This window comes from Emys orbicularis, chromosome 7 (genome assembly GCF_028017835.1).
Source record: "Emys orbicularis isolate rEmyOrb1 chromosome 7, rEmyOrb1.hap1, whole genome shotgun sequence".
NCBI classification, from domain to species: Eukaryota; Metazoa; Chordata; order Testudines; family Emydidae; genus Emys; species Emys orbicularis.
Window position 1 is genome coordinate 11,255,290 of NC_088689.1, and position 19,047 is coordinate 11,274,336.

Sequence of the window (19,047 nt, forward strand, 5' to 3'; positions counted from 1 at the left end):
TAGGCAGGGCAATCGCCCTTCACTCTACCCTGCAGGTAACATCCTGTAAACATTGTTACAAACTGCATGCTGTTGCTGGGGGAGGAGGAGGGGTGATGATCATTTTCAGTACATTAGGAACTATTGTATCATTGCATGTTGCTTAATAAGCCTGGTATTACATGTGAGTGGTAAGCTGCTTACATTGAAGCAGGATGCACTGTAATGATCTTTTCTTTGCAGGCCTTTTGAGAGGAATGGTTCCTCTGAGGTGATGAAGTTAGCTGTTCAACGCACATGAACGTTTACTTTAATTTGTTGTCCTTGTACAGATACTGTGCAGTCTAGTCAAATGATCAAAAACGTGCACAGGAGCACATTTTCTCCTCTCCATTCACCTAGGAGTTTGACTTGGAAATAGAATGGGTGTCTGTGTGTGTATATGTTCAAATTATTGCTATGAAAAGGGAAACCCATTGATCTTTACTTGCTCCATTTGCAATTACCCATATGTAATTATCCCCCTCTCCCCCCATTTTAAAATAGAGAACCTCTAGCGCTCTCCTTTTCCCCAGAGTGTATTCCCTACTTTGACCTGGAAAACTTACTGTGGATTCTTATAACATCTTATATGTTATAAGATCGGAGTCTTTGCTTTATTGGCTGTTCAGTAAATACATTGGTGTCTCTTGGATGTGCCCTCAGGCACTGAAACCTGAGGCCTGCCCACATCTTGAGTTCTACTTTCCTGCTTGCAAAGTGCCTCTGGCTAGTAGAGCTGTCGATTTCCCCCCTGCCCCCTCTCTCCTAATAAAAAGATGTATATTTTTTCTTAAAAGTCAGAACAGCTGTAACACACCTCAAGTAGCCGCAGTTTTATGAGTTTCAGATAAGGCTAGAGCTAAAAATATGTAGCTGACACCTAAGACTTAGAGAACTAGGACATTTTGTTTAAAATTTGAGTCTATCTATCTAGATCAGGGGTAGGCAACCTATGGCACGCGTGCCAAAGGCGGCACGTGAGCTGATTTTCAGTGGCACTCACACTGCCCGGGTCCTCGCCACTGGTCCGGGGGGCTCTGCATTTTAATTTAATTTTAAATGAAGTGTCTTAAATATTTTAAAACCCTTATTTCCTTTACATACAACAATAGTTTAGTTATATATTATAGACTTACAGAAAGAGACCTTCTAAAAACGTTAAACTGTATTACTGGCACGCGAAACCTTAAATTATAGTGAATATATGAAGACTCGGCACACCACTTCTGAAAGGTTGCTGACTCCTGATCTAGATATATATTTTCTAAACTCTTTTCCAGACCTGCCACTGACATGTCTTCGTTCCGTGTATCAATCTAGAAGAAGCCCATGATCTATCGGCGCATGACATGAGAACACAATGAGCATGTCTACACTGCAGTTAAAAACCCTGCAGCTGGCCCATGCCAGCTGACTCAGGCTAGCAGGGCTTGGGCGAAGGGGCTACTTAATTGTGGTGTAGGCATTCAGACTTGGCCTGCAGTCTGGGCTCTAGGACCCTGCAAAGTGGGAGGACCCTGGGCTGCCCGAGCATTTACAACTGCAATTAAACAGCCCCATTTACAACTGCAATTAAACAGCCCTTTCAGCAGACATGGGCCAGCGGCGGACGTTTAATTCTAGCGTAGACATACCGTAAGAGTCTACACGGCAATGAAAGACCCACACATGCCCGCGTCAGCTGACTCAGGCTGAGGGCTATAAAATTTCAGTATAGATGTTTGGAGTCCGGGCTCTGCGACGCTGCAAGGGGGGAGGGGTCTGACAGCCTGGGCTCCAGCCTGAGCTCAAACATGTACACTGAAATTTTGAGCCCTGTGAGCCTGAGCCAGCTGACACGGGCTCCGAGACTCTGTGCTGTGGGTTTTTTATCATAGTGTAGACATGCTCTGCATCAGCGTCCTGAAATGTGGCCTCCATGTCTCCTACTGTTTGTGCGTGTGTGGGGAGAACAGAACTTCTTTATGGTGAAATCTCAACTTAGCCAGAACTGGGCCAAGTAAATAAAACAAGACCTCCCCTGAACACCTCGGGCAACCCTCTGGTTTAAGCAATCTCCTTAATCTCCATGCAGTTTCTAATGCAATTGGGTATGACCTTTTCCTTAAAAAGCATCTCTAGGTGAGCGGTCTTTGCAGGATCTCTCTTGGGTGGTCACAATATACAGGTTGCATTGCAGTTTTCTTGGAAGGGCTTTGTGAAGATTTAAACGCTTTCATTGTGCGTAGTTTTGTTATACCGTGTAGGTTTTCGCTTTCATTTTTAACATGGCATGAAGTGCTGTGTTATGTAACCATTTTAAAGAAATGCACCATGTGGTATGTGAACTGTACAGTTTAGTTCTCTTTGTAGGCAAGGCTGTACCGTTGCATAATCCAATGTTGTCATTTTTTTGAAACAGTCAATACTTAGTAGAGTTCTGTTCTTGTGGGGATCTTTGTGTGCTTTATAAACAATTAAACTACAGAACACCCTGATTTGCTAAACTCATTTTATGGCTTGGTAAACTGAGGCACTAGACGAAGTATATTGCTCACAAAGTCAGTAGTGGAGCTGTGCATAGAACCTATGTCTTGATTTCCATGTACTTGTTTTAACTGTTACAAACACTTGCTTCCAGAATACATGGTTTTTAGGTACTATCATGGGCTGCACTGTTGAAAAGTAATGGTTTTCAGTGTCCCTTCTTCCCCTCTTAAAGACAAGTACTGCAGCTCCTAAATATTAGTCAAAACTTGCATTGCAAAGTGAGGAGTCTACCAATTGTATGAGAAGGCTGTTACCCCAGGTAGCGTCTGTATTATTGGAACTTCTGTATTTAAGTCAGCATGAACTTGATTTGCTAACTCATTTCCATAAAGCTTGGATACATACCAATATGGTCAAATATCCCTTTCATGTTTTCTGGTTATTTTAAGTTGAAGTTGTTTTTCAAATACATGCGACTATTATGTTTCGTGTGTGTGTGTGTGTGTGTGTGTGTGTGTGTGTGTACTTGCTGACCCAAAACCACTGTCCCTTAAATAAAAAAGTTCCCTTGTGGGCCAATTAGTTTAAATCTCTGCACTAAATATAGCAACGCAAGCCACATTTAGGCTATTTAAGGACTTTGGAGGCTCAGGGCTGCTCCGATGACTCCTTTGTGTTAACCTTTGGGTCCATGGCCTTAGTGTAATAAAATGTAAATCTTGAGACTTTGGATGAGGTGGGTGGCTTAGTGGTTGAGATGTCAGGGGTGGGAGGAGGGAGGAATGCTGCATGTTTGGGGAGAATGTGGTCTAGGTCCCCGGGGCAATGAGTTGGGTGTTCTCAGCCTGGTTGCTAGAGAAAAAGCATTCCTCAGCTTTCCAAAATAAACCTCTTCCAGAACCACAAAAATCTGGCACATGAGGCAAAGTCCCCACAGGACATGAGCTATTGTGGAGGGTAACTGATACCCTGACTGCTTGAAAAAGGTCTATTCCCAGTCAGCATTTTTGATGATTGATTTTTTTTCCCCTTCCTTTGGGGGGAAATGTAGGACAACACATGTTGCCCTTCAACCTGCAAAGGAAAATCAACTCTTGTGTTTCTAAAGGAGGTGGGGTGTTGTGTGTGTTGGTTTTGTAGTGGTTTAGTTTTTAAATAATATTTCAAAGTAGTATTTTTTTCTCTGACTTGTGTTTAGTTAAAACTGAAAGAAATTAACAATACTTTTCACCACTTGTGCTGTTTTGCTTTTAACCAGTTGGGATTACAAAGCTTTGCCTGAGCCTTTTCTAGTTGGTTTTACTTTTGGGTTTCGGTGCACTATAGCACAATCTCTCATTGGGTTGCAAACACAGCAGAGGAGTGCTTGAACCACCCCAAAATTGCATTAAATATTTCTATTATATATAATATTATGTACAATTCTTTTTTTAAAAATCTAAATTTGGTGCATAAATTACTGCTACCTGGAAACAACTCTTTTAAGTCATGCAACGTGATTAATTAGAATTTTCCAGAAAGTCCATGAATTCAGTGCTTTTGTATAGAGAATAACTCACTTCCGGCCATGCCTACTTTTTAAAAAAATATTTCTTGCTTGCTCATTGTAGAAAAACATGCTGAGAAACAATCTACTTGAATCATCTGTAGTAAGGAAAAATATTTTTTTAAAATCTCTTATTTAAGTTCCAGAAAAGTATATTGCAGTATTTCTGGAGAAACATTTTGGAGTCACAAATTGGAAACCAAAGAATTATACTTAGTTATATATTGGGTGGGTTGGGAGGTAAGGAGTGGGAAGGAGGGATGCGAGGTGACACTTCTTCTTTGCAAATAATTTTTCTTTTGTCATAATCCCAAATGGTGCATCTTTCCTTCTACCTAAATATATTATCCCTTTTATGTCCACTGGACATGTGTGGTGATAATGATAATATTGGTTATTTCTTCCATAACTACTGTGACTTATCGGTTGCTTTGTCTTCATACTTTTCTTTTTCACTGATGTTCCTCATCCTTCCCTTGAGTGATAGGTTTGTGTGGGTTTTTTTGCTTGTATATTATGAAGGAATTTGGTGGTGGAGGGGGAGGGAAGGGTATGGGCTTCCCCTGAGTGGTTTGGATTAGACATTTGTAGTCTGCTGTCAAATAACAAGTGTGTGGAGATAGTTAACCATTGTGTGAGGATTTCGGGGGAAGCAAAGCCTTCATCTTTTACTTTTCTAATGGACAATTGAGACATTCAGCTTATGTTTGAAAGGAAAATGGGTGCGAGTGGTCTTGCTGGCCTCATGGGCTAATGCTGTGGAAGGAGCAAATAGAGGGAAGGATTATTGATTGGGGAAACAACTGGTGCTGAATCCTGGGAGGGAATGTTTATTTCCCTGCTCTCTAGGAGGGATTTGGAAAGAGCTGTAATCCAGGGTTAGGAGTAATTTGTTACAGCAAGATGATACTTGAGTGGCAGGAGGATTCTGGCTGAGGCAGCAAGAGTTTTAATCGGAGGAGTAGTTCCTCTCCTAGAAAGTCATTCTGACAAAAAATTGCCCCCACCTCACAAGTTTGTTACTCAACCAGCAAAATTAACCAAGGGGGCTCTTGACCCTTTTTGTATTTTTCTAAGACATTTACACACAATTCGACTTAAATCATTACAATGAGGAATATGTACAAGGATGGGAATGCAGTGGAAAGTTTTCCAGTGGTGGTTTAAAAAAAAAACCCCAACACTCTTCCTAACCTCTCCTGTGAGATCAGAATGTTTTTGGTTTCAATATTACCTTGGGGATGTTTTTTGCAAAGTCTTATGATTACATTTTCTATGTTTAAAACTTTTTTCTTTTGGCTTGGTTAAAAAAAAAAAAAAGAAGACAAGTTTCTGACCCTGGGGAAGGAGAGAATTTTGCAAGTTCTTGGTTTTCATGACAGTCTGAAATCCTTGGAGCCGTGTATTCTGAAGTAACCCCTTGTGGCAGTGAAGACCCAATCACACATAGAAACCACAAGGGAGGCGACAGGAAATTCAGTATGAAATTTGCTGGGTTTACTACAGAGTGGCTCCCGGCAGTTCACCCAGAATTGCTACATCAACAGGAATTTTTGTGGTAGTGATACAAGTCATCATGAGTTTCACTTACCCAACAATAGGAGAAAATGAGACTTTTTCAGTAAAAACACCCATAGATGACATTTACCATAACATGCAAACAAAAAAAACCCTCTTCTACAGCACCTTTCATTGAAGGATCCCAAAGAGTTCAATGCAAATATAGAATTAAGATGCACAGTACCACTCTGTGGTATGTAAGTATTTACACCTACATTACAGATAGGAAAATTGAGATGAAACTATAGCTCAAATTCCAAGAGTCCCACTCAGGATTGAAGCCCTATTGCGTGGGCATTGTAGAAATCCACATAAAAAAGTAATCCTTGTCCTGGATGTCTTACAGTCACTACTCTCATTGCCTTCAGGTAAAGTTACAGGTGATTAGCATTTCAGAAATTAGACCAAGGGGTTCAAACTGGTCCCTCAAAAATCCAGGCTTCCAAAATCAAGTGGCCAGCTTGGAAAATGTTGGTGTTTGTGATTTGCATAAAGCCACACAATGAGTCCTTTGCAGAGCCCGGAGTAGAGCTCAGGAGTTACACCATGGCCATACTGATTAAAGTTATGACATGCCGTGGTTGGAAGTACATTGCAAAGCAAACCTGAAGCAAGAGGTTCCCTATATTGATCAACCCCTTCTGCTTCTCCCCTACCAGAGCAGGCAAAGCCAAGATTTCCCCACAAATAGGCAACACGTGGGAGAGTAGGTTGGACAAATGCCTATTTTTGGTTATGGTTCTAAGTGGGGGTATTAGGGCTGGAAAATCTAGTCAGGAATAAACTGGTGTACACAAGAACATAAGAACGGCATACGGGGTCAGACCAAAGGTCCATCTAGCCCAGTATCCTGTCTGCGGACAGTGGCCAATGCCAGGTGCCTCAGAGGGAGTGAACCTAACAGGTAATGATCAAGTGATCTCTCTCTGCTATCCAGCTCCACCCTCTGACAAACAGAGGCTAGGGACACCATTCCTTACCCATCCTGGCTAATAGCCATTTGTAGACTACTTGTCTGTGTAGACAAAGATTAGTGTTGGTATATAAACATCATGGGAAATAACTCTTCTGCAGCCAAGCCCTCCATGGGCATCCTGATCATTGCAAAGATCTCTTGCTGTGTCTTCATTAGTAGAAACCAAAAGCAGATTCTTTAATGCATGTTTGGATGGTCCACCCTGTGGTGTCAGGGGGCAGATTTGTTCTACAAAGTTAAAGCAGAACCACATTAGATTGATCTTCCAGTAGTGGGATTTGAACATGGGTCTAAAACTGGTGGTTGCAGAGTCTGAAATTGGGCTACCTAGTTTTAAAAAGCTATCAGCTCCTTAACATAGTTTGAAAGTTCTAATAATGTGGTCAGAGCTTCTCCTACATCAAAGGTAGTTCAGATCATCCATGTGGTCAGTCCCACTAACCTGCCCTCAAGTCTTTCAGCACCCTTTTTTAAATGGGGAGGAAGGAATGTAGATTTTATGAACCATAAAACCAATTCTTGGTTTTCATGCAAACATTAGTAACAAAACCTCTGTCACTTTATATTTCTTTCTTTTGGGAGATTGCCAAAGAGTGAGAGAGAAAAATGAATTTTGGGTCTGTGCATTACATTGTTCAATAAATCTCATGTTGATTGTTTTGCTCATTCAAAATATCCCTATCTACAAATGGAGCGAATCTGCTGAAATTTCACTCCTTCCATTCTGTTCTTTCTGTAATGAACACTCCATGCTTCTTTGGAACACATCATGGTGCAGAGAAATTCTTCTAAAATAATATGTATATGACTACATTTTTGGGGGGTTTTAAAATGAATAAAAAGCTTGATGTTTTACGGTCACTGAATTTCTTCTGTCCTCCATGATTATTTTATAGCTCAGTAAGTCACTGATATCCAAAATGCACTACTAAGTTCTACAATATGACCTGTGGCAGGTTTCAAATTAAAAATAAAATTAGTGGAACAAGGTGGGTGAGTTAATATCTTTTATTGGACCAACTTCTGCTGGTGAGAGAGACAAGAGCTCTGGGTGGCTTGAAAGCTTGTCTCTCTCACCAGCAGAAGTTGGTCCAATAAAAGATATTACCATACCTACCTTGTGTCTCTAATATATTGGTACCGACATGGCTACAATACACTGCATACAAGAAATAAAATTAGTGGCACTCTCCCAAGATCCACACACAAACCAAGCTCTGCTTGCTTGCTAAGCAGAAGAGAGACTATACAAATCTTCATAATCCAATCGTTCTGCAGTGCCTAGATTCTTTGGTAATAAGGTGCTTTGAAAACATCTGTGGACAGACAGACTGACTATTTCACAGCATTGGGAATATATGTAGAATTAAACTGCTCTCTAGAGTTGCTCTGAGAGGTTGAATGAACTGCAGAAACTGTTACTGTACTTCCACATCACATGAATGTTATTCTTTTTATGATTTTTCTATTAAATTAGTTCTTGCAGGGTCTGGTTGGCCTCACTCTTGTTTCTGGAGGCCAAGTATTTACACCAGAAATCCCACTGTGCTAAATGACAACCTTGTCGCTCTCTGCAGACAGTGATTGGGCACGCTGAATTACCCATTCACCCAAGACCTTTTGTACACTAGCAAAAATAGGTCCTGTAATCTGCTCACCTACCATGCCCCCCTTCTTCTCTCCATGATGTAACTTCACTGGCACAAATGTTTATTGAAGCTCTACAGTAGACAGGGGGTCAGCATTTGAGTCTTTTCTACACTAGCGTTACTATCAGTGTTACCATTGTTGGAGCTGCACTTCTGAGTTACAGATCTAGTTCTTGCCACTGTAGACAAGGCCATAGAGGTGAACTCCCTAGGTCAGGTTTAAGACACGGTGGCAGTTTGTGCAAGATCCCACAGGTGCTGCCCATGAAGTATCTCTTCTGTGGACACATTCTGTCTCCATGATTGTTAATTCAGCACCTTACCTGAGCATTACAGTCACATAATGTTTTAAAATGGTTAATTTTGTTCATGGATGCTTTATTTCAATTATATCAATCATTGTATTATAATAGTGGTTTTCAACCTTTCTTCATTTGCTAAAAAATTTCGAATGGAGGTGCGGCCCCTTTGGAAATCTTAGACATAGTCTGTGGTCCTCCAGGGGTCCGCAGACCACACATTGAAAACCACTGTTCTATCGTAACGACAACCTTTCGCGGACTCCCCCAGCCATAGTCTGCGGACCCCCACGTTCAAAACCACTGCTTTATAACAACACCTTTCATTCTAACTTCTGTATGAGCTAATTCTTGGTTTATAGATTCCAACGCCAGAAAGGACCATTGTGATCACCTCGTCTGATCTCCTATACAACATAGGTCATAGAACTTCCCCATAACAGTTCTGGACTAGAGCATATTTAAAAAATAAAATTAAAATCCAATATCAATTTTAAAAATTGCCAGTGATGGAGAATCCATCATGACCCTTGGTAAATTGTTCCAGTGGTTACTTACCCTCACTGCTAAAAATATATAGCTCATTTTCAGTCTGAAGTTGTCTAGATTTAGCTTCCAGCCATTCAGGTTATACATTTCTCTGTTAGATTTGAGAAGCCCATTATTAAATATTTGTTCCCCACGTGGGTAGTTACACACTGAGCTCCTTGAGTCTGTCACTATCAGACATGTTTTCTAATCCTTTAGTCATTCTCATGGCTCTTCTCTGAACCTTCTCCAATTTATCAATATCCTTCTTGAATAAGGACTCCAGAACTGGACACAGTATTTCAGCAGTGGTCACACCAGTGCCAAATACAGAGGTAAAATGACCTCCCTACTCTTGCTCAGGATTCCTCTGTTATGTATCCCAGGATCTCATTAGGGTTGTTATTAGCATTTAAAAACAGGCTACTTTGCCATAGAAGCACAGAGTTTTTTCAAGCTGTTTCTGCCCTATGCATTGCAGTGTGAGTATGCCTGTGACTAGATATCATGGGAATCAATAAGATGCAGTGATACCAAGCTGGGGCTACTGGAGTGTGCTTTTTCACAGATGTGTGTAAGAAAAGCTGCATACAAAGCACTGATATAGCAGACTGAACACCAGCTGGGAGGTGGTGGGGTTTAATGGTTATGGCAGGAGAAAGGGAGTCCGGTTTTATTCCTGTCTCTGACACTGGCTCTGTGACTTTGCTCAGGTCACTTTTGCTCAAGTCTGACTTTCGGAGGTGAGGTTGACCCCAATAGGCCCTGCTGGGACTAGTCTCCTCTGCCAATCAGGGCACTTTCGTCTGCCTTATTTCATTCTAAAATGGGAACAGTATTTACCTGTCTCACAAGAGTCTTGGAGGTCTTGGTAAGATCCTTTGATAAGAGTACTTGCTGCACGTGCCCGGTTATTGTTTAATCCTGTTTTCAGGCATCTCTGTTTCAGACCAGACTGAGCTATTTAATGGGTAAGTTTTAATGCTCCAAGTTACAAAGGACCCTGGAAGAACTGTATTATCATTTCAGTGAAGTTAACACTGGCAAGAAATACTGAAACGGGCAACTTTAGGTCCCCTTTTTTGGGAACTCTTATAGTATTGGAAAGGAAAAAGGAGGAGGGGTAACTTAAACTGAAAAGAGCAGGGAAATTCCGACCCACAGGTGTTTTTGCTTAGGTGTAGCTTCAGTATCTGTTCCACGATGCACTGCTCTGCTACCACGACAAATGACTATTTGGGAATTAAGGACAGAAGCTTTTGCTCGGTGTGTGTGTGTGTGTGTGTGTGTGCATGAACATGCGTTATTTGTCAGTTCAGCAACATCATTATATTATGTGAACACCTTTTTGTATGTTGAATTAGCCTTGAATTTACATCTTCATTGAATATTGCAGTGCCTTGTTTATCTCAGTACTCCCCCCCCCCCCCCCGATATACTTGCTTTACAAAGGAGATTTTTATAACGCTTTATTTATTCCCAGTTCTATTGTAAAATTTATTCTAGGCTATTTATTATTATGTGATTATTACTCAGGTATCATTCTTATTTTAAAATTATTGTATTTTTAAAATGGTTATGGTAGTTAGCAGAAGGTTCCTAACTAGAGAAGAAAGATGTGGAGGACAGAGAAACGTATTTTTGTGTTTGGACTCAATCCTTCATCCCTTGACTGCGGTGGGAATTTTTGGTGTGGAAAGAAGCAGGTCCTTTGGGAAGCAGGATCAGGCCCTTTATGATCAATTGTTATTATTTACTAGATTTCCTATGAATTTTACAGTAAATTGTGTATTGTTTGGTAAAGGTGATTTGTCATAGTATTGTGAGGGGACGGGCATTTTGGGGGAAACCTAAAACTCTCCATTGAGCCCCCATCAATTTAGTTACTTTGTAATAGATTAAAAATTGTCTTATTGGTGCCTGGGTGGAGAGAGAACCAGAAGAAGAATAATGGATTGAATATTGGAGCAGAAACTGAATGGGATTTTGCTACTGACTTAAATGGGAGCAGGAATTGGCTGCAAACTTTGCTTCTTGTGCGTAAAGTACCGATCACTTTTTGGCATCTGATTGCATTTCCACATAACACAGCAATTACCTGGCTGAACTCTTTGGCTTTGTTTGTTGTCTTATTTCTTCTTGGTGTTCCTCTGTATGGTCTCCAGAAATGTTGCTGTCACTTTAGTATGGACACTTTTTGGTCCTCACTATCACTATGGGTGTAACACTGACTGAAAGCTGAAAGACTGACAGACCCTGAGTAATGTTGGAAGCTAGATATCACAGATGGGCCTGAGCTGTAAAGTTTGAATCCAGGGTTGAACTTCCACAAGATTCAGCAGTGTTTGGTGCTGCCCAAGAGAGAGGCTAATGGCAAAGGTTAGATCTGGGTATTTGGATTAGGGATGTTTTGACATGGGCTGTGTGTCAAGGTCCATGAAGGACTTTTAGAAAGGAAGGGAAATTGTGTAGGTGGGGATTTGGGCTGGCAGATAGAGTAGGTGACTGTGAGTTAGGGTTTCTGGCTTCTCTAGGATTCCCAATTCCACCATGGATTCAGTTAGGAACCTTGGACATGTAGAACCTTCGTCTCTGTGTGTTTCAGTTTCTTGGGGAGAATATGTACCAGCCTCTCAGAAGCTGAGATGCATAGCCTCGTCTCCTCTAAAAACACATAGTGGGCTTTTTTTGCTCTGGGGCAGCACTCACTAGAGCCTACCAGTGGTGGAAACAGTACTGGAGCTGTGTGGTAAAAACACATGCATACATATTCCTCCAGTGGAACTGTACTGCTGCAGAAAAACATATTATCACAGCATTGGATGGGTGCTTTGAGTAATGGTTTCTAATGAACATTCCTAAGTTTGAATATTGGGGTTGAGGGGTGTTGGAAGGCAGTTACCAATAGATACCATATTTCACGTTCCCAAAAGAGGACATTGCTGAGGGGAAGGGAAGGTGGGGGGCAGGGCCACCCTAGGGGGGTGCGGGGCCCGGGACATAGGTGCTGAGTTTCTATCTGCCGAGGGGTGCTCTCCCTTGCTCTGCCCAGGCCCCACCCGCACTCCACTGCGCCCCCCACGGCTCCACCCCTGCCCAGCCTCTTCTCACCCCTGCTCCACCCTGCCTGTTCCCGTCCCACCTCTTCGCCACCCAGTTCTGCCCCCTCCCCGAGCACGCTGCGCCCTGGCTCCTCTTCCCCCTTTCTCCCGCACCTCCAGACGCTGCGAAATAGCTGATTGGCAGTAGGCGCTGGAAGGGAGGGGAAGGTTGGCGGGGAGGCTCCTCCTTGCCCCTCCCCCCACCTGTCTCCTCATGAAGTGCAGAGCCCCCCAAAGCGTGGTGCCTGGGGCTGTCGCCCTGATTCGCCATACCCTAGGCACGGCTCTGGTGGGGGGGAAGGTACAGCTCTCCGGCTGCCCAGCTCTGAAGGCAGCGCTGCTACCAGCAGCAGCACAGAAGTAAGGGTGGCAATACTATACCATGCCACCCTTTCTTCTGCACTGTTGCTGGTGGTAGTGCTAACTTCAGAGCTGGGCGGCAGGCTAGCAGCCGCTGCTCTCCTGCTGCCCAGCTCAAAATCACAGGCATTTGTTCAGATTTCAAACATCTGCCCGGATGGAGATTGGAGGACCAAAAAAGAGGTCATGTCTGGGGAAACCTGGACGTTATAGTAACCAGATAGCATTTTATTTTTCAAAACAAAGTCTTGGAAGAGCAGTCCCATTTAGCAGGTTGTTAATACTGTCACTGGAGACCCTAGGCAGGTGGCTTTGGTTGGGTTCCATGGTATACCAGACCTTCAGAATGCCAGCTGAAGTAGCAAGGTGACTTGTAAAATCTTGCTTCTTATAAGATTCAAGTTTTTTCTTTTTTGCGCCCCTTTTACAAAAACAAATCTGGACCGTTTGAGATATTTGCCTTTCCCCTTGTGCTAACAATTTAACAGCCTTTTAAACAGCTTTGGTTTCTCTCAAGTACGCTAGCCTCATATGTATTTTAATCTTTGTGCGGAGGCCTGCATCATAACAATTATTTTGCATAAGTTCTCTTGCTTGAAATGTTATTTAAAAAAAAACACACACTAATGACCCACAATTAGATCATATTATTAAACAGAGAATAAAATACTTATGCCAAGATTGCGTTATTTAAAAAAATTAAGAAGGTGGCAGTGGAGCCTATTTTAACAGTTTGCTTGGAAATAATTTGCACAGGTTTGTTTGAGTTGATTGGCTGGAAAGTTGAGTGTTTGTATAGGCAATTCATAATTTCCACACTGAGGCAGACAAGCAGGAGGGGAGTGTGTATGTGTGTCTAATGTTGTACAGGGAGGGCGAGAGTGTTAATTCTGGACTACTCATGGTGGGAATTTCCCTCCTCTTTGCCCCCCCCCCCCCCTCCTAGGAATGTAAAACCACTGTCAGAATGCTGGGAAAGTCAGGCTTGAATTTTTGTAGTCCCCTTGCAAATTAGAGGAACTGCCTGACTCAAATCGGCATTTAGGACCGAAAGAATAGGATTTCCTGCTATTTAGTTGCTCAAGGAAGGAAAGGATTTACCTCCTGGCTGTAATAGGACCTAATTTTCTTCTTTTAATAAGAATAACTGAACATTGCAGCAGCAGTAAACCTGTGAAAGCAATCAGTCTCTGCCCCCCTTCCCACAAAGTTTGCATGTTCGAGCTGTGTTGTAACTCTTCCTCTGCCAAAAGAATCCTCCCTTCTACAGTTTCCAACCTAATACCTAATGTATTGTGCACGGGTGGTGGTGGGGGCCACGGCAATTACTTGGCATCTCGTTCCATTGTGAAAGAGAGAGTTGCTGAGGGGTGGTTGCTACTACGTAACTCCATAGGACCGCTTGTTCTCCCCCCTTCCCTCCCCCCCCCAACCATCTGGATTCAGTTAGCTCTCTCGGCAGTAGGGCTGAGTCTCATTTCCTCCAACCAGTAATATTATATAGGCAGTGATTCTGTTCTGCCCTAACATAATTGAAAATTATGTGTATTGTAGACTCGTAAAAAGCTGTGGCTCAGGTAACCTGTGGAGATTGGATATGGCACACAATGAAGCTTTTATGCAAAGTAAGAATTATAAACCACTGCATTAATGTCGTATTATAGGCATGGCTGTTCTTGGACGTGGAGTCCTCGAGCCAGGCTTGTCACCTTAAACAAAACGAATATTTCATACTTTTATCAACGGGGCTGGCGTTTTAAAGCCAGCCAATTACACTTTTGTGAGCGTCCCGGCATTGAAACTGTCCGTTAGTTAGCTTGACACAGTGACTTGCTGAGGCCCTTTGTGTTTATCCTCGGGACAGAACATCTTGCCCTTGATGGGGCCGGAATGTAAAACTGGAGGCTTTCCACTGGCTAGAGCTGATGGAAGTTACTTTATGACCATTGCACATCACTGCTGTTTATGAGGGCTGTTTATTTTCCCCTTTGATACGCGTGTAGCTCCCACTGGTGGTAATGGAAGCTGCACGTGTGAGAGTGCATGTGTGCAAAAAATAGACCCTTAAGTTTGGAGTTTTCTTTTTGGACTCCACTTGAATTCACTTCCAACTGTGTCCAGGAAAAGAGGCGGCTTTGGCTACCTCCTAGACTTTGCAACGTGAGATTTCTTGGCATCTCTTTGTTAGGGGTGGGTTGCAGAAGGGTTTTACTGGGATTTAAACATATAAGAGCGAAGCAGTTGTAAGTTCCTCCCTGGCTCGCTCTTTCACTTAGCCTGTTCTACCTGGACATTGTGGCAATCACTGTGAAATTACTGACCCTCTTCCAGAGACTGAAGGTGGAGCAGGAAAAATTGAACCTTTCACATAGGGTTGCCAACTTTCTAATCCCAGAAAACCGAACACACTAGCCCCGCCCCTTCCCCAAGGCCATGCCCTCTGCCCTGCCCCTTCCCTGAGGCCCTGCCCCCCGCTCACTACATTTCCCCCTCCCTCGGTTGCTTGCTCTTCTCCACCCTCACTCACTTTCACTGGGTTAGGGCAGGGGGTTGGGGTGCGGGAGGGAGTGAGGGCTCTAACTGGGGGGTTGGGCTCTGGGGTACGGCCAGAAATGAGGGGTTCAGGATGCTCCGGGCTGGGGTTGGGGTGCAGGGGGATGAGGGCTCTGTCTGGGGCTGTGGGCTATGGGGTGGGGCCGGGGATGAGGGATTTGGGGTGGGGCTCCAAGCTGGGGTGTGTGGCAGAGGGGTTCAGGATGTGGGAGGGGGCTCTATGCTGGGGCAGAGGGGTTGGGGCTCGGGGTTGGGATGCAGGCTTACCTCTAGTGGCTCCCAGTCAATGGTGCAGCAGGGTGGGGGCCTGGGGCAGGCTTCCTGCCTGTCCTGGAACTGCAGACCACTCTGCATTCTGGAAGTGGACATCAGGTCTGGCTCCTAGGCGGAGGCGTGGCAGGCAGCTCTGCATGTGCTGCTCTCGCCCGCAGACACTGCCCCCGTAGTTCCCATTGGCCACGGTTCCTGGCCAATGGGAGTGCGGACTCGGGGCGGGGACAGTGCACGGAGTCTCATGGCCCCCCCACCTAGGAGCCGGACCTGATGGCCCCTGCTGGGGTGCAGCGCGGAGCCAGGACAGGTAGGTCCTACCCTGCCTGAGCTCCGTGGCACCGCTGACCGGACTTTTAACGGCCCAGTCGGCGGTGCTGACCGGAGCCTCCAGGGTCTGGTCAAAAACCGGACACCTAGTCACCCTACTTTCACATGGAGTTTCTTTTTGAGGGAATTTAGTGCCAGTAAAAGGTTCTGAACTGATCACTGGAGACCACAGCCTTTTGTTTAGCCACATAATAGTTAGCACGTAGAAAGGGTCTAATATGAACTTCCCCACGCTGCACGTTCAGGGCATCTGACGTGCCCTGGAGGAGTGCTGCCTAGTGACAAAAAGATACTCCAGTGTCCAGGCCTGGTCAGTCCTTGACCTATCTGCTAAAACTGCTGACAAAATGAGTTTCTTTGTGGGTTTGTCACTCTTGTAGCAATATTTTAAATCACTCATGACCATCTGATGGCTGTCTGGTGGGCTAGGAAAAATGCCTCACTCGGATAGCTGGCACTTACTGCCTTTACTGCATGTTAGTAGTGGTAGAACTAACCCCTGCCCTGCAGATGGGTCATTCAGGTCAGTTCTGAGGCACATCGAGAGGTGCTGTGGGGGCACTTACCTTGTGCTTGTGCCTGTTCTTTGGATACCCAGCAAACTTCAGACTCTAGGGTGATGAAGCAACATCTTTCACCAGCTCTAAACATTTTAAAATGCTGCTGAAAAGTTTGGGGAGCTATTACTCATTGTGGTCCGTCAATCCACCTATCATTATTTCTTTTAATGGAGTGGGTTTGTGACCTTCAGTGTAACCCATTATGAAGGAACTGACACGCAGGCCTTTAGTGCCTTGTACTTATTTTTTCATAGTCACGTTTATATGGTGATGTAACAATCACCATGTGTACAGTACCTGAGAGTTTTCAAGCCTTTAGTAATTGATTTGTCCGGTATTGCCAACCTCAGATGTTTTAAAATCATGACTCAAACTCCCCAAAAAATAATGAGATTGGTCTTTAAAAAAAATCCTAAAATTATCTTTTTTCTTCTTCTTCTTCTTCTTTTTTTTTTTTTAAATGATACCTTTTTAGGTTCTTTTCATTTGCCTTCTGCTTTTTGAATCTCTAGTCTACGGTACTCTCAGGGCACATTTTCAAGCTTTTGTCCAAAACCAGGATGGGTAGAATCTTACTCTTAACAATAACAATAACAATCCTAAAAGCTGAGATTCTCTCGTAATCACTTGTCTCCGAGAGCTGGGCCTTTGCCTAAACTTGTGATTAAAATTGTGAGTTGGCAACATTGCTTCTCTGAAATAATTATAGTTTTTGTTAGTTTTTTTTTTTTTTTTTTTTTTTTTTTTTAGAAATTCTGGAAGAGTCGACTCCAATTTGCCAAAATCCCAAATGTGAAGATTAATAAAAACAATTTTTTCTTGGAACTTGAAGAACTGAAAGGGGCACAAACCACGTGTTTATTTCTTTGAATGCCAAAGCTTGAAAATATGAGACTCTCCAAGGGTATATCTACACTGTAGTAAAAAACCTGCAGCATTGAGTCTCTGACTCTTTGAGTTTCTTGGGCTGGAGCCCGGGCTTCGAGACCCTACCTGCTCGCAGGGTCTCAGAGCCTGGGCTCCAGCCTGAACCTGAACATCTGCGCTGCTGTTTTTAGCCTTGCATCTTGAGGCCAGGGAGAGATAGCTCAGTGGTTTGAGCATTGGCTTGCTAAACTCAGGGTTGTGAGTTCAATCCTTGAGGGGGCCATTTAGGGATCTGGGGCAAAAATCCGTCTGGGGCTTGGTCCTGCTTTGAACAGGGGGTTGGACTAGATGACCTCCTGAGGTCTCTTCCAACCCTGATATTCTATGATTCGGGCCAGGTCTTGCATTGCAGTGTAGACATACCTGAAATGATAGTGCATCTCTTGTTGACGATGTCTCTTTGGTCCCCTCAGTGCATACAGCCTTGCGCCTACCAGGCCTTTCACGCTAGTAAATGTTGTGTGCACATAAATGAAGGCATTAGTATCCTGCTAAATGCATGGAATCAAATAGATGCAGACACTGGATATAATGGGTCCAGCACAGAAATAGGAATAGATGTAACCTGTTAGATCAATGAGGGTTCAGTGCAGGAAAGTCCCACTATAGTGTGTCCTCCAGAACTTTGTTCTGTTTGTTTTTAAAGGTCACAAGCAATGTGGCTTTCACCATGTCCCTTGAGAAAACTATTCCACAGCCTGATCCATCCGTCTGGCTGCATATCTCAGAGAACTGCAGGTATACTTCTTCTACTAGTTTGTTGGGGCCAATTTCTGCTCTCTCTCCGGTGCATGTCAGTGATTCTAGTGACTTTAATGGGAAGACGTGCATGCTCTAGTGCAGAACTTGAAGTCCATATCTGCTCCCAGTGAAGTCAGTGCCAAAACTTCATTGCTTCTTGAAGTGTGGTTCAATTCTGAAAAGTGACTAAGTAAAAACATTCTTACTTAGCACATCTGCTCTTCTGCTAACTTCAGTGACCCACAGAATCAAGGCAGATGAGAGAGTGAGCTGTACTCTATTTCTTCTTGTGTATCATCAGCTAGGTTATTTAAGTTTCACGTATAAGTGCCAATCAGTTACACCTATGCAAACCTATTGAAGGAAGTTAGGTTGCAGAGGTGTCATGGAAGGCTATTAGAGAGAAGAGGTGGGTGAGGTAATATCTTTTATTGGACCAACATCTGTTGGTGAGAGAGACAAGCTTTTGAGCTACACAGAGCTGCTCTTCTGGTCTGGGAAAGGTGCTCAGAGTGTCACAGATAAATACAAGATCGAATAGATAATTCAGCATAAGTAGTTAGCACATATACTAAGGGACCATTCAAGGTGAAGTGGCCTGTTAACAACACTGTAAATCATAGGCCAGAAAAGGTGGGTTAGTGGGTTACAGATATAATAAGCCATAAATCCAGTGTCTTTATTAAAACCACGTTTTTTAGTGTCTAGCAAAATTATGAATTTGAGCTCCTAGGCTTGTCTTTTAAAAGCGTTGTGCAGGTTTTCGATGGGGATTGATAGGTCAGATACAGAGTGATCGCTTTGTGAAAAGTCTTCACCCACAGGAGATGTGGTGGTTTTGTCTTTTATCAGTTTCCTTTGTGAGCTCAGTTGAGAGCATAGTGATTGTCTTGTTTCAACCACTTAGTTGCTATTGGGGCATTCAGTGCACTGGGTGAGGTACACCACATGTTGTGATAGGCGGGTGTAGGAACCATGGATTTTGAAAGGTGTGTTGTGGAGGGTGTTGATCATTGCAGCAGTGGAAATATGTCTACAAATGTTTGCATCGGTTGTTTTGGCAGGGTCTGGTGCTGCTTTGAGTTGGTGTGGCGCTTGCTTCTGATGATGAGCTTGGAGAAGATTGGGGGTTGTTTGAAGGCCAGAAGAGGGGGTTC

At 43.5% G+C, this 19,047-nt stretch overlaps 1 protein-coding gene across 18 annotated transcripts in view; it reads left to right on the plus strand.

The window, feature by feature from the left end:
* The window catches only part of TCF7L2 (transcription factor 7 like 2), a 202,342-nt gene that overhangs the window by 58,179 nt on the left and 125,116 nt on the right, over positions 1-19,047 (plus strand). The gene's annotated exons all lie outside the window — the stretch shown is intronic.